We start from the raw sequence: 16,237 nt of genomic DNA on the forward strand, positions 1-16,237 counted from the left end.
TCTTATGGTTAGGTTTGTGCAGAATAAAAAAAAAAAAAAGGAGTTGGGTTTGAGTAATAATATCATGGATTGGACATTAGCCTTGTTTGTAGTCAACTCAGGTTGGATCCTTAAGATTTCATATATCCCATAGGCTAGCCAAGAATAATTCCTAAGTGAAGAGCCAGGAGTAAAAGTAAACCCTGAGCATCACAGGGTATGACCCAAAAACCTTAAAAAAAAAAAAAAAAGAAAAGAAAAAAAAAGAAAAGAAAAGAAAGGAAATTAAACCTGCTAGGCCTTTAATGAGTTAATTGGTGATTCAATGATTTTCAAAAATATACTTGTTACTGAACCTTTTTTCTCTTCCATCTCGTTAGTTTTTTAAATTTTTTAAAAATAACTTTGTCTTTGTTCTTTCTGAAACAAATATATTATGATTACTTGTGTCAACTATGTGATATATTTTCTTTAAATAAATTTAAAAAAAGAAAAAAAAGGAAAACCAGTTCTTATCTGTTTAGTTGTTTATCTTTTGCTTTTTAATTTGTTCAGAGATAATAGCTCTGAACAACTGGGTTTTCCCCCCACCCTTTTCTACTTAAAAGCATTCTCTCCTAATTGACATTTAATGCTTACACTGACCGCAGGGGATACATTGCATTTGCCTCCACACAAGCTGTTCTCATTGAAAGTGGTTAGTCTTACAGTCCTGGAGGGTAATTGGTTTATTTCATTGCTTTTGGTCAGATTGGTTTGTGGGCACTTCAGAGGACTGTTGGTCACTCAGTTCATCAACTATTTGCAGAAAGGTAGATGAAATAAATTGGTACCTTTCATAAAATCCTTTCAATTACAGTGTAAATCATTTTGTTTAGGCTGGTCAGTGTTGCCTCTTACATCTTTTCACTTCATGCAGTGTATACCTCTTCTCTGTCATATCCCTAAATGGTATCCATCCCAGAGATGATGGCCAGCAGTCTGAGGAAACTGAGATTTCCACAGAGGACTCATCTTCAGTTCCTTTCTGATAAAATTATCTGGACTGTCCACAAATAGTTCAACTCTCACCCTACAAAATCCCATCAGATATGAAGTTTCCTAACTCAAGTGCTGGTACCCCATGAGAAATGGCATATGTCAATTCCAGACAAGAGAAACAGTGGGTTCTTGCCACAGTATGTTCTCATGACTAGTCAAGATTCAGAGAATCATTTCTTCATCTGGATCTCAGTGAGAGTCTATAAATACAAAGAGGTAGAACCCAGCTCCTATAGACATTTGGTAAACACGTAGCATTCGGATCAGCCTGAACTATTTCAAATGATTGGAAGTTGGGGTTGTATATCATTGTAGCAGAATCTATACTCATTGGAGCCATCTGTTGTTTTAAATGTTCAGGAGAAACTATCTTTTCTGTGGCCCCTGAAAAGGAATTTTTAGATTGATACGCCCAGAAAGGGGGAAGCCGCTGAACTCTGCTGGAACTCTGCTGGAACTCAGATGCCAGCACTTATCTCTGACTGTCTCCTGTGCTGTGCTGCATTCTTGGCTTGATTTCATCCTGTGTGTGGCTTCATCCACACATGGGAAGCCTTCCTTGGAGGTGAGTTGATACACCCAGAGAGGGAGGAGCCAATGAATTAGCCAATGAATACAACCACAACACGTAGAAAAACCCACAATACAATGGGGAAACAACGCAAGCCTGCGCCAGACATACAGAAAGAAGACGGCCACACAGATGACCAGAACATGGCCAACCAACAAGTCAGACTCTCAGACAAGGAGTTTAGAGTCGAAATATGGAAGATGTTCAAAGAACTCAAAGAAAGTATAGAAGAGAATACTAATAAGGATCAAGAGAATATGAAAATAAAAATAAAAAAACTCCAAACTGAAATTTCAGGGCAAGTAACAGGTCTGAAAAACTCAGTAGATGAATTGAAGAAAAACATGGATGAGCTTTCCCACGGGTTAACAGCAGCTGAGGATAGAATTAGTACACTGGAAAATGAGATGAATAACAACTCCATACAGCAGAAGAGATTGGAAAAAAAGCCTTAAAGCAAATGATCAAACAATGAAAAAATTACTCAAAGAATGGGAACAGATGAAAATAGAAGTCTATGATAAGCTCAACAGAAACATCTTAAGAATCATTAAAGTCCAGAGACCCAGGAAGAAAATCTCCAGGAAGAATCAATGGTCAAGAACATCATAAAAGAGAAACTTCCAGAGCTAAAGAATACATAGGATCAAATCCTGCATGTCTGAAGAGTACCAACTAAAAGACACCCACAAAAACACTCCGAGACACATCCTAGTCACAATGACAAATTCCACAGATAGAGACAGAATTCTGAAAGCACCAAGATCGAAAAGAGAAATTACATTCAAGGGAATATCCTTGAGACTTACTGCAGACCTGTCACCTGAAATACTCAAGGCCAGAAAGCAGTGGTGGGACATAGTGACAAAACTCAATGAAATAAATGCTTTGCCTAGAATACTGCACCCAGCAAAACTCACTTTCAGGTTTGAAGAAACAATACATGGTTTCACAGACAAAAAACAACTCAGAAACTTTACAGACTCAAAACCAGTCTTAAAAGAAAAACCGAAAGACCTACTTTAAGACAAGACTGACCAAAAGACACACCAAACTTTGATATAAAGATGGCACTAACTCCCAGGACAATTCTTTCTCTCAATGTCAATGGGCTAAATGCATCAGTTAAGAGACACAGAGTGGCTAAATGGATCAAAAAACTCAATCCAACTTTCTGCTGCCTACAAGAAATGCACCTGAATAGTCAGAGCAAACATAGACTCAAAATAAAAGGCTGGAAGAAAATCATCCAAACAAAAAACACACATAAAAAAGCTGGAGTGGCCATACTAATATCAGATGATGCAAACTTTGTAAGGGACAAAGATGGACATTTTGTATTAATCAAGGGATATGTAGAGCAGGAAGAAATCACTCTCCTAAACATAAATGCACTGAATGAGGGGCCAGCAAAATATTTGATACAATTGTTGACGAATCTGAAAAATAATATCAATAACAACACAATAATTGTGGGAGACCTCAAAAACGGCATTGTCAACACTTGATAGGTGAGCCAGACTGAAACCCAACAAGAATAAACTAGACCTGAAAAGAGAAATGGAAGAAAGAGGGCCTAGTAGATATAATATAGGACACTCCATACCAGAAACCTGGATACACATTCTTCTCTAATATACATGGGACATTCTTCCAGGAGTAGACTACATGCTAGCACATAAAACATACCTCCATAATATCAAGAGGATAGAAATTTTGCATGCTACCTTCGCTGACCACAAGGCCCTGAAATTATATGTGAACTACAAAGGGACACAAAAGAAAAACTTTAATACCTGAAAGTTAAACAGCCTAATAGTGAATAACCAGTGGGTCCGAGATGAAAACAAAGAGGAAATCAAAACCTTCCTAGAAACAAATGAAAATAAAGACATAACTATCAGAACCTATGGGACAAAGCAAAAGCGGTCCTGAGAGGAAAATTTATAGCTTTGCAAGCACACATCAGGAAAGAAGAAGGGACATACTGAACAGCTTAATGACGCAGCTCATAGAATTAGAAAGTGCTCAACAAAAGGAACCAAAAATAGGGGAGACAGAAAGAAAATAATAAAGTTGAGAGGCAGAAATCAATGAAGTGGAAACTTGAAAAACAATCCAAAAGATCAAAGAAAGCAGAAGTTGGTTCTTTTGAAAAAATAAACAAGATTGGATAGATCACTGGCAAAACTAACAAGAGAAAGAGAGAGAAACTTGATAAACTGTATTAGGAATGAAAAAGGAGAGATCATTACTGATATGACAGAGATTCAAAGGTAATCAGAAACTACTTTGAGAACCTCTATGCCCTAAAAAATGGAAAATCTGGAAGAAATGGATAAATTCTTGGACTCTTATAATCTTTCACGGTTGATAGGAAGAGGATTGTAGCATATCTAAACACCCCCATTCACTATTGAGGAAATTAGACAGTAATCAAATGTCTGCTCAAAAACAAAAAGCCCCTGGCCCAGATGGATTCACTAATGAATTCTTTCAAAACCTTTCAAGAGGAACTATTACCAATCCTGGCAAGACTGTTTCATGAAATCGAAAAAACAGGAACACTTCAAATAGCTTTTATGAAGCCAACACACCTTGATACCTAAACCAGACAGAGATGGCTACAAAAAAGAAAATTACAGACCAATATCGTTGATGAACACAGATGCAAAGATCCTCAACATAATCCTGGCAAATAGGATTCAATGCCTCCTTAAGAAGATCGTCCAGGGGGGGCCCAGAGGAGATGGCACAGTGGTGTTTGCCTTGCAAGCAGCCGATCCAGAACCTAAGGTGGTTGGTTCGAATCCCAGTGTCCAATATGGTCCCCCGTACCTGCCAGGAGTTATTTCTGAGAAGACAGCCAGGAGTAACCCCTGAGCACTGCCGGGTGTGACCCAAAAACCAAATACCAAAAAAAAAAAAAAAAAAAGAAGATCGTCCAATACGATCAAGTAGGTTTCTCAAGGCTGGTTTAACATCCATAAATCTATCAACATAATACACAACATCAACAACAAGAAAAATAAAAATCGATATGGTCCCCCGTTCCTGCCAGGAGCTATTTCTGAGCAGACGGCCAGGAGTAACACCTGAGCACTGCTGGTTGTGGCCCAAAAACCAAAAAAAAAAAAAAAAGAATGATCTCTCAGTAGAGAGCCAGGAGTAATTACACCCTGAGCACAGCCAGGTGTGACCCATAAAGAAGCAAAGGAAAACAACAACATAAAAAGTGTTGAGTAGGCAAAAGCCAGCTCCCTGTGTGTGACATCAGGTGGGGAAAATCCACGAAAGTACGCCTGCCCAGTGGGGCCCAACTGTGAAAAACTGTGAGTGTGACCTGTATATGTCTGTCTACTGCCCTCTTGCGTGAAACTCTTGCGAGTGGGGCAAAAAGAGGCTCCAGAAAACTCGCTCGCCCAGAGGCCATTTTCAGAGAGGGACTCCAGAGCATGAAAACCGGCAAGCCTTTGCAAAAGCCGGCTCCATGTGTGTGACATCAGGCGGGGAAAATCCACAAAAGTACGCCTGCCCAGTGGAGCCCAACTGTGAAAAACTGTGAGTGTGACCTGTATATGTCTGTCTACTGTCCTCTTGCATGAAACTCTTGCAAGTGGGGCAAAAAGAGGCTCCAGCGGAGCATGGCCGCGTAGCAAAGCTACGCGGCCGTGCACTCTTTCTAAGCAAAGAACACCATCGCAACAAGAAGGAAAAATCAAACTAAGAACGGCGCTATATCACAGAAGCAAACATTTCTCTCCGGACTGTCTTCTCTGTTGCATGCTCGGGCTAAGATTTGACCCAGTGTGAGGATTCATCCACAGAGGACTCCCCTCCCTTAGAGGCAAGTCAGCCCATCCAGAAAGGGCGGAGCCAGAGGAGTGTGCTGCCTGCATCATACCAATGAATACCACCACAACACGTAGAAAAACCCACAATACAAGTGTGACAATGGGGAAACAACGCAGGCCAGCATCAGACATAGAGAATGAAGATGACAATTCTGAGGACCAGATAATGACCAACCAACTAATCAACCTCTCAGATAAGGACTTTAGACTAGCAATATGGAAGATGCTCAAAGACCTCAAAGAAACCATGGATCGAGTTGAACAGAACACTAATAAGAACCAAGAAAATATGAAAACAGAAATCACAAAACTCCAAACTGAAATAACATGTCAACTAACAGGACTGAAAAAGTCAGTAAACGAAGTGAATGACAAAATGGATAAGCTCTGGGACAGGGTATCAGAAGTTGAGAAAAGACATGGTGCAGTGGAAGATGAGATACATAACAATTCCATACAACAAGAGAGATCGGGGCCGGGCCGTGGCACTGGAGGTAAGGTGCCTGCCTTGCCTGCACTAGCTTAGGACGGACCGCGGTTCGATCCCCCGGTGTCCCATATGGTCCCCCAAGAAGCCAGGAGCAACTTCTGAGCGCATAGCTAGGAGTAACCCCTGAGCGTCAAAGGGTGTGGCCCAAAAACCAAAAAAAAAAAAAAAAAAGAGAGAGATTGGACAATAAACTTAAAGCAAATGAGCAGACAATGGAAAAATTAGTCAAAGAATGGGAACAGATGAAAATAGAAGTCTATGATAAGATCAACAGAAACAACTTAAGAATCATTGGAGTCCCAGAGACCCAGGAAGAAAATTTCCAGGAAGAATCAACGGTCAAGAACATCATTAAAGAGAAACTTCCAGAGCTAAAGAATATATGTGATCAAATCCTGCATGCCCGAAGAGTACCAACCAAAAGAGACCCCAGAAAAACCAACCCAAGACACATCCTAATCACAATGACAAATCCCACAGATAGAGACAGAATTCTGAAAACAGCAAGATCAAAAGGGGAAATCACGTTCAAGCAAGCATCCTTGAGATTTACAGCAGACCTGTCACCAGAAACACTCAATGCCAGAAAGCAGTGGTGGGATATTGTGACAAGACTGAATGAAATGAATGTTTCACCCAGAATACTATACCCAGCAAAACTCACTTTCCGGTTTGACGGAAGAATACATGGTTTCACAGACAAAAAAACAGCTCAGAAACTTCACAGACACAAAACCAGTCTTAAGAGAAAAACTGAAAGACCTAATCTAAGACAAGACTACCCAAAAGACACACCAAACTTCGAAATAAAGATGGCGTTAAATCCCAGGACAATTCTTTCTCTCAACGTCAATGGACTAAATGCACCAGTCAAGAGACACAGAGTGGCTAAATGGATCAAAAAACTCAATCCAACCTTCTGCTGCCTACAAGAAACGCACCTGAATAGTCAGAACAAACATAGACTCAAAATAAAAGGCTGGAGAAAAAGTATCCAAGCAAACAACACCCATAAAAAAGCTGGAGTGGCCATACTGATATCAGATAATGCAAACTTTATACTCAGGAAGGTTGTAAGGGACAAAGATGGATATTTTATATTTATCAAGGGGTACGTAGAGCAGGAAGAATTCACTCTCCTAAACATATATGCACCGAATGAGGGGCCAGCAAAATATTTAATACAACTGTTGACAAATCTGAAAAATAATATCAATAACAACACAATAATTGTGGGGGACCTCAACACGGCTTTGTCAACACTGGATAGGTCAACCAGACTGAAACCCAACAAGAATATACTAGACCTGAGGAGAGAAATGGAAGAAAGAGGCCTAGTGGATATATATATAGGACACTCCATCCCCAGAAACCTGGATACACATTCTTCTCCAATGTACATGGGACATTCTCCAGGATAGACTACATGCTGGCACATAAAACATACCTCCATAAGTTCAAGAGGATAGAAATTTTACAGAGTACCTTTGCTGACCACAAGGCTCTGAAATTATTTGTGAACTCCAAAGGGACTCAGAAGAAACACTTTAACACCTGGAAGTTAAACAGCCTCATGCTCAATAACCAGTGGGTCCGAGATGAAATCAAGGAGGAAATCAAAAGGTTCCTGGAAACAAATGACAATAAAGACACAAACTCTCAGAACTTATGGGACACAGCAAAAAGCAGTACTGAGAGGAAAATTTATAGCTTTGCAAGCACACATCAGGAAGGAAGAAGGAGCTTACCTGAGTAGCTTAATGACACAGCTAATAGAACTAGAAAATGCTCAACAAAAGGACCCAAGAATAGGAAGACAGAAGGAAATAACAAAGCTGAGAGCAGAAATCAACGAAGTGGAAACTCAAAAAACAATCCAAAAGATCAACGAAAGCAGAAGTTGGTTCTTTGAAAAAATAAACAAGATTGATAGATCCCTGGCAAGCCAAACAAAGAAAGAGAGAGAGAGAAACTTGATAACTCGTATCAGGAATGAAAAAGGAGAGATCACTACTGATATGAGAGAGATTCAAAGGGTAATCAGAAACTACTTTGAAAAACTCTACGCCACTAAAAATGAGAACCTGGAAGAAATGGATAAATTCTTGGACTCTTATAATCTTCCATGGTTGAAGGAAGAGGATGTAGCATATCTAAACACCCCCATCACCATTGATGAAATTAAAACAGTAATCAAATGTCTGCCGAAAAACAAAAGCCCAGGTCCAGATGGATTCACTAATGAATTCTATCAAACTTTCCAAGAGGAACTACTGCCAATCTTGGCAAGACTCTTTCATGAAATTGAACAAACAGAAACACTTCCAAATAGCTTTTATGAAGCCAACATCACCTTGATACCTAAACCAGACAGAGATGCTACAAAAAAAGAAAATTACAGACCAATATCGCTGATGAATGTAGATGCAAAGATCCTCAACAAAATCCTGGCAAATAGGATTCAATACCTCGTTAAGAAGATCATCCACTACGATCAAGTAGGTTTCATCCCAGGAATGCAAGGCTGGTTTAACATCCGTAAATCTATCAACATAATACAAAACATCAATAACAAGAAAAATAAAAACCACATGATCATATCAATAGATGCAGAGAAAGCATTTGATAAGGTCCAACACCCATTCTTGATCAAAACTCTCAGCAAGATGGAAATGGAGGGAACCTTTCTCAATATAGTGAAGGCCATCTACCAGAAGCAAGTGGCAAATATTATCCTCAATGGAGAAAAACTAAAAGCCTTCCCTCTAAATTCTGGCACAAGACAAGGCTGTCCTCTCTCACCACTCCTATTCAACATAGCACTGGAAGTACTTGCTATAGCGATTAGGCAAGAAAAAGATATCAAGGGAATCCAGATAGGAAAGGAAGAAGTCAAGCTCTCACTGTTTGCAGATGACATGATACTCTACTTAGAAAACCCTAAAGACTCTACCAAAAAGCTTATAGAAACACTAGATTCATATAGCAAGGTGGCAGGCTACAAAATTAACACACAAAAATCAATGGCCTTTCTATACATCAATAGTAATAAGGATGAAATGGTCATTAAGAAAACAACCCCATTCACAATGGTGCCACACAAACTCAAATATTTTGGAATCAACTTGACTAAAAATGTGAAGGACCTATACAAAGAAAATTATAAAACTCTGCTCCAAGAAATAAGAGAGGACACGTGGAAATGGAAACGCATACCCTGCTCGTGGATAGGCAGGATTAACATCATCAAAATGGCAATACTCCCCAAGGCATTATACATATTTAATGCCAACCCTCTAAAGATACCCATGACATTCTTCAAAGAAGTGGATTAGGCACTTTTGAAATTCATTTGGAACAATAAACACCCTCGAATAGCTAAAGCAATCATTGGGAAAAAAGAATATGGGAAGAATTACTTTCCCCAACTTTAAACTGTACTACAAAGCAATAGTTATCAAAACAGCATGGTACTGGAATAAGGACAGGTCCTCAGATCAGTGGAATAGGCTTGAATACTCAGAAAATATTCCCCAGACATACAATCACCTAATTTTTGATAAGGGAGCAGGAAATCCTAAATGGAGCAGGGAAAGCCTCTTCAACAAGTGGTGTTGGCACAATTGGATAGCCACTTGCAAAAAATTGAACTTAGACCCCCAGCTAACATCATGTACGAAGGTAAAATCCAAATGGATTAAAGACCTCGATATCAGACCCAAAACCATAAGATATATAGAACAGCACATAGGCAAAACACTCCAGGACATTACAGGCATCTTTAAGGAGGAAACTGCACTCTCCAAGCAAGTGAAAGCAGAGATTAACAGATGGGAATATATTAAGCTGAGAAGCTTCTGCACCTCAAAGGAAGTAGTCCCCAGGATACAAGAGCCACCCACTGAGTGGGAGAAACTATTCACCCAATAGCCACCAGATAAGCGGCTAATCTCCAAAATATACAAGGCACTGACAGAACTTTACAAGAAAAAAACATCTAACCCCATCAAAAAAATGGGGAGAAGAAATGAACAGACACTTTGACAAAGAAGAAATACACATGGCCAAAAGACACATGAAAAAATGCTCCACATCACTAATCATCAGGGAGATGCAAATCAAAACAACTATGAGGTACCACCTCACACCCCAGAGAATGGCACACATCACAAAGAATGAGAATAAACAGTGTTGGCGGGGATGTGGAAAGGAACTCTTATGCACTGCTGGTGGGAATGCCGTCTAGTTCAACCTTTATGGAATGCGATATGGAGATTCCTCCAAAAACTGGAAATCGAGCTCCCATAAGATCCAGCTATACCACTCCTAGGAATATACCCTAGGAACACAAAAATACAATACAAAAACCCCTTCCTTACACCTATATTCATTGCAGCACTATTTACCATAGCAAGACTCTGGAAACAACTAAGATGCCCTTCAACAGACGAATGGCTAAAGAAACTGTGGTACATATACACAATGGAATATTATGCAGCTGTCAGGAGAGATGAAGTCATGAAAATTTCCTATACATGGATGTACACGGAATCTATTATGCTGAGTGAAATAAGTCAGAGAGAGAGAGAAAAACACAGAATGGTCTCACTCATCTATGGGTTTTAAGAAAAATGAAAGACACTCTTGTAATAATTCTCAGACACAAAAGAGAAAAGAGCCGGAAGTTCCAGCTCACCTCAGGAAGCTCACCACAAAGAGTGATGAGTTTAGTTAGAGAAATAACTACATTTTGAACTGTCCTAATAATGAGACTGTATGAGGAAAATGGAGAGCCTGTCTAGAGTACAGGCGGGGGTCGGGTGGGGAGGAGGGAGACTTGTGACACTGGTGATGGGAATGTTGCACTGGTGATGGGTGGTGTTCTTTACATGACTGAAACCCAAACACAATCATGTATGTAATCAAGGTGTTTAAATAAATAAAAAAAAAGAAAAAGAAAAATCACATGAAAATATCAATAGATGCAGAGAAAACATTTGATAAGGTCCAACACCCATTTTTGACACTTTTTAAAATATTTTTCTTTATTTAAACATCTTGTTTACAAATATGATTGTGATTAGGTTTCAGTCATGTAAAGAACACCCCCCATCTCTAGTGCATCATCCCCACCACCAATGTCCCAAATCTCCCTCCATCCCACCCCCCCACCTGTAATCTAGACAGATTTTCCAGTTCCCTCATTCATTTTTTTAAATATATTTTTTAAGTAACATGATCATATTTGGGTTACAGTCATAACCAGAACACCTCCCTTCACCAGTGTAACATTACCCCCTCACCCTTCCCATCCTCTGCCTGTATTCAAGACAGGCATTCTACTACAATTGTTTTTAAGTTCAGTAAGTTGTATTTTATTTCCTTAAAGGATAAAAGTAAAAAAAAAATTAAAGGTGTGATAGTAGCAATCGCCATTGTTTGCATAGGTCCAGAAAAATGAGGAAAATGGAAAAAAATATTTGACCTGATTACTAAAAAGGCCTCACCTCAGTTTATTGGCATAAGACAGACTCTGGGTTCCAGGCAAACCAGTCCATCCAACTCCAGTAATTCTCAAGGTCCCAGTGAAACTTTTTCACAGTTTAGCTGTTGTTGGTATCAGATTGTTATATTTAATAACTCTGGATTCTGTACATTTCTTTCATCGATGTCAGGCTGATGTGGAGCATCCTCTAGTTTCAGTATACCATTAAATGCGGAGCGATCTGCCCTGCATGCAGACTCCAACACCCATTCTTGATCAAAACTCTCAGCAATATGGGAATGAAAGGAACCTTTCTCAGTATACTTAAGGCCATCTACCACAAGCCAGTGGCAAATATTATCCTCAATGGAGAAAAACTAAAAGCCTTCCCTCTAAATTATGGCAAAAGACAAGGATGTCCTCTCTCACCACTCCTATTCAACATAGCACTGGATGTACTCACTATAGCGATTAGGCGAGAAAAAGATATCAAGGTAATCCAGATAGGAAAGGAAGAAGTCAAGCTCTTGCTGTTTGCAGATGACATGATACTCTACTTAGAAAGCCCTAAAGACTCTATCAAAAAGCTAGAAATAATAAACTCATATAGCAATGTGGCAGGTCACAAAATTAACACACAAAAATCAATGGCCTTTCTATACACCAATAATAATAGGAAAGAAATGGACGTTAAGAAAACAACCCCATTCACAATAGTGCCACACAAACTCAAATATTTTGGAATCAACTTGACTAAAAATGTGAAGGACCTATACATTAAAACTATAAAACTCTGCTACAAGAAATAAGAGAGGAACGTGGAAATGGAAGTTCATACCCTGCTCATAAATTCGCAGGATTAACATCATCAGAATGGCAATACTCCCCAAAGCATTGTACAGATTTAATGCGATCCCTCTAAAGATACCCATGACATTCTTCAAAGAAGTGGATCGGGCGCTTTTGAAATTCGTTTGGAACAATAAACACCCTAGAATTGCTAAACAAATTATTGGGAAAAAGAACATGGGAGGAATTACTTTTCCCAACTTTAAACTTTATTACAAAGCGATAGTTATCAAAACAACATGGTATTGGAATAGAGACAGGCCCTCAGATCAGTGGAATAGACTTGGATACTCAGAAAATGTTCTCCAGACATACAATCACCTAATTTTTGATTAAGGAGCAAGAAATCCTAAATGGAGCAAAGAAAGCTTCTTCAACAAGTGGTGTTTTTCACAACTGGCTAGCCACTTGCAAAAACTTGAACTTATGCCCCCAGTTAACATCATGTATGAAGGTAAAATCCAAATGGATTAAACACCTCGATATTAGACCCAAAACCATAAGATATATAGAACAACAGATAGGCAAAACTCTCCAGGACATTGAGACTACAGGCATCTTCAAGGAGAAAACTGCACTCTCCAAGCAAGTGAAAGCAGAGATTAACAGATGGGAATATATTAAGCTGAGAAGCTTCTGCACCTCAAAGGAAATAGTGCCCAGGATACAAGAGCCACTGAGTGGGAGAAATTATTTACCCAATACCCATCAGATAAGGGCTAATCTCCAAAATATACAAAGCACTGACAGAACTTTGTAAGAAAAAAAAACATCTAATCCCATCAAAAAATGGGGAGAAGAAATGGACAGACACTTTGACAAAGAAGAAGTACAAATGGCCAAAAAACACATGAAAAAATGCTCCACATCACTAATCATCAGGGAGATGCAAATCAAACAACTATGAGGTACCACCTCGCATCACAGAGATTGGCACACATCACAAAGAATGAGAACAAGCAGTGTTGGTGGGGATGTGGAGAGAAAGGAACTCTTATCCACTGCTGGTGGGAATGCCGTCTAGTTCAACCTTTATGGAAAACGATATGGAGATTCCTCCAAAGACTAGAAATCGAGCTCCCATATGATCCAGCTATACCACTCCCAGGAATATACCCTAGGAACACAAAAATACGATACAAAAATCCCTTTCTTACACCTATATTCATTGCAGCACTATTTACCATAGCAAGACTCTGGAAACAACAAGATGCCCTTCAATAGACGAATGGCTAATGAAACTGTGGTACATATACACAATGGAATATTATGCAGCTGTCAGGAGAGGTGAAGTCATGAAATTTTCCTATACATGGATGTACATGGAATCTATTTGCTGAGTGAAATAAGTCAGAGAGAGAGAGAAAGATGCAGAATGGTCTCACTCATTTATGGGTTTTAAGAAAAATGAAAGACATTCTTGCAATAATAATTTTCAGACACAAAAGAGAGGAGAGCTGGAGGTTACAGCCCACCTCATGAAGCTCAGCACAAACAAGGATGAGTTTATTTAGAGAAATAGCTACATTGTGAACTATCCTAACAATGAGAATGTATGAGGGAAATAGAAAGCCTATCTAGAGTACAGGCAGAGGTAGGGTGGGGAGGAGGGAGATTTGAGACATTGGTGATGGGAATGTTGTACTGGTGATGGGTGGTGTTCTTTACATTGCTGAAGCCTAAACACAATTATGTATGTAATCAAGTTGTTTAAATAAAATATATATTTAAAAAAAGAAAGGAAGGAAGGAAGAAAGAGAGAGAGAGAGAAAGAAAGAAAGAAAGAAAGAAAGAAAGAAAGAAAGAAAGAAAGAAAGAAAGAAAGAAAGAAAGAAAGAAAGAAAGAAAGAAAGAAAGAAAGAAAGAAAGAAAGAAAGAAAGAAAGAAGAAAGAAAGAAAGAAAGAAAGAAAGAAAGAGAGAAAGAGAGAAAGAAAGAAAGAAAGAGAGAAAGAAGAAAGAAAGAAAGAAAGAAAGAAAGAAAGAAAGAAAGAAAGAAAGAAAGAAAGAAAGAAAGAAAGAAAAAAGAAAGAAAGAAGAAAGAAATTTGCTCAACCTTCCTTCATTTTATCTTTCCCTCCCTTCCTTCCTCCCTCCTCTTCCTTCCTTCCTTCCTTTCTTCTTTCCTTCCTTCTTTCCTATCCTAGAAGAAAAAATAAAAGAAAAAAATGTGTAAAAATAAGAAATTTATTCAACAAAAGTTGTTTTAGAATAAATGTTTTTCTCTAAAAAAATGGAAAAGGAATTTTATTGAAGAATCATAACAAAATGATAGTTCTAACTCTGATCTAAATTGAGTTCATTAAAGTTCTGTGTTATAAGAATAGAGAGATAGTTACATAGAATAAAGCACTTGCTTTGCATACAGCTGATCCAGGTTTGATATTAGAAACTTCATATACCCCTCACCCCAGCACATTCAGGATGAGCCCTGAGCACTGAGGATGTTCCTCTAAATATAAAAAATAAGAAATTTCTGTGTTAGAGACCATAGAAGAGGTATAGGACTTAAGGTGCTTGCCTGCATTGCAACAACCCTGATTTGATGTCCAGCATCACATATGGTTCCCAAGAACAGCGGTGTAGGCCCTTGTTAATGAAATTAGGGTCTGTGTTATATAATTAATTCAACCAGTTTCTTTTCCTTCCCATAACTATTTCCACTTTTAAAAAAGGAAAACCACGATTTCTTCAGATGAGCTGTATATGGCCATTGTTACTTTCATCAGCAGGATTTTTTTTTATGCAAACTTTGCTACTAAAGAGCCATAAATTCTGTAGATCTCACTTTTCCTACTTTGGAGAAAGGAGAAATTAGAAAAAAATTCATTAAACTCTCCCACATGGTCTAGTGTACCATGTAGTAACATCCTGTACTTAATACTGTATTCACAGAAATCAACAGGAAACTTAAGAACTCAGTGCTCAAATCATTGATTTCTTTTAGTTTCTGAAAAGCCATTCTAGTATTTAAAGCAATTTGGTTATGAGACTCTATTCTCTACTTAGAAAGAGACTTAAAACCAGAAAGGGTATTTTCAAAGAAGTTAAAATGATGGGAAAATTTCCCTGGTCTTATTATAATTTTTGGTAAATGTTTGATTGAAGCATAATCCACATATGAAAAATAAACCAATTGTAAGGAAGGAAAGTTGTTTTTTTCACAATGTGAATGCCAGTCTCCTGACACCCCACACCCACCCTCTAGTTAAACACTGATTATACATTGTCCAGAGGAAGTCTGATTTCTAAAGGCTGTGGTGAAGAGCTTTGCTACTTTTAAATTTCCCCTAAACAATCAGATGTACTTTATGGAGTCTTCCCTCTTGAGGAAGATAGTAGATTCATCCTCACTTAAGTGTAAAGTGGTATTTAGGTCATTTACATGGGAAAACCGTTTTCCACTAAGTTTAGCACAATTCACCAGTTCCTCCATGATAGACAGCAACAAGCTCTCAAGTTTGGGCAATTAAGTCTGTGCATCATAAGGCATGACTTTTTTTTTTTTAAATATGAAATGCTTCACGAATTTGCGTGTCATCCTTGTGCAGGGGCCATGCTAATCTTCTCTGTATCGTTCCAATTTTAGTATATGTGCTGCCGAAGAGAGCACAGGCATGACTTTTGATAATATTATTTAATTGTATATTTTTGACTTAGGGTCCAGGATGTAGATGGACTTAAGCCAAAACATTAGAGGCCTAGATTTTGTGCTCTAGAAGGGATACTGTTATCCGTTCCTTTTGATTCTTTGGTCTTCTAAGCTGTGACAATATGCTATATTTTTTTAAGAAACATATAAGATCCAGAGTTGTATAGTCTGAGAATGAAGTCAGGAAAAATAATAGAGACTTAGAAGAAAAATATTTATTCTTAAACTTGCTCTTCAGAATGAAATGAATATTGTAAACAAACACCTGTGCCAAATTCTAAATTAAAATCTCACCCCAGGGGCATTAGAGATAGTACA

At 38.5% G+C, this 16,237-nt stretch overlaps 1 non-coding gene across 1 annotated transcript; it reads right to left on the reverse strand.

Annotated features, from left to right (window-relative positions):
* Positions 1 to 15,773: 15,773 nt before the first annotated feature.
* LOC126026604 (U6 spliceosomal RNA) lies at positions 15,774 to 15,880 on the reverse strand. Its single transcript, XR_007501827.1, has one exon. It is a non-coding gene; the product is annotated as a U6 spliceosomal RNA (small nuclear RNA).
* Positions 15,881 to 16,237: the final 357 nt, after the last annotated feature.

The sequence above is a fragment of the Suncus etruscus genome, chromosome 13, assembly GCF_024139225.1.
Source record: "Suncus etruscus isolate mSunEtr1 chromosome 13, mSunEtr1.pri.cur, whole genome shotgun sequence".
In the NCBI taxonomy this organism is placed as follows: domain Eukaryota; kingdom Metazoa; phylum Chordata; class Mammalia; order Eulipotyphla; family Soricidae; genus Suncus; species Suncus etruscus.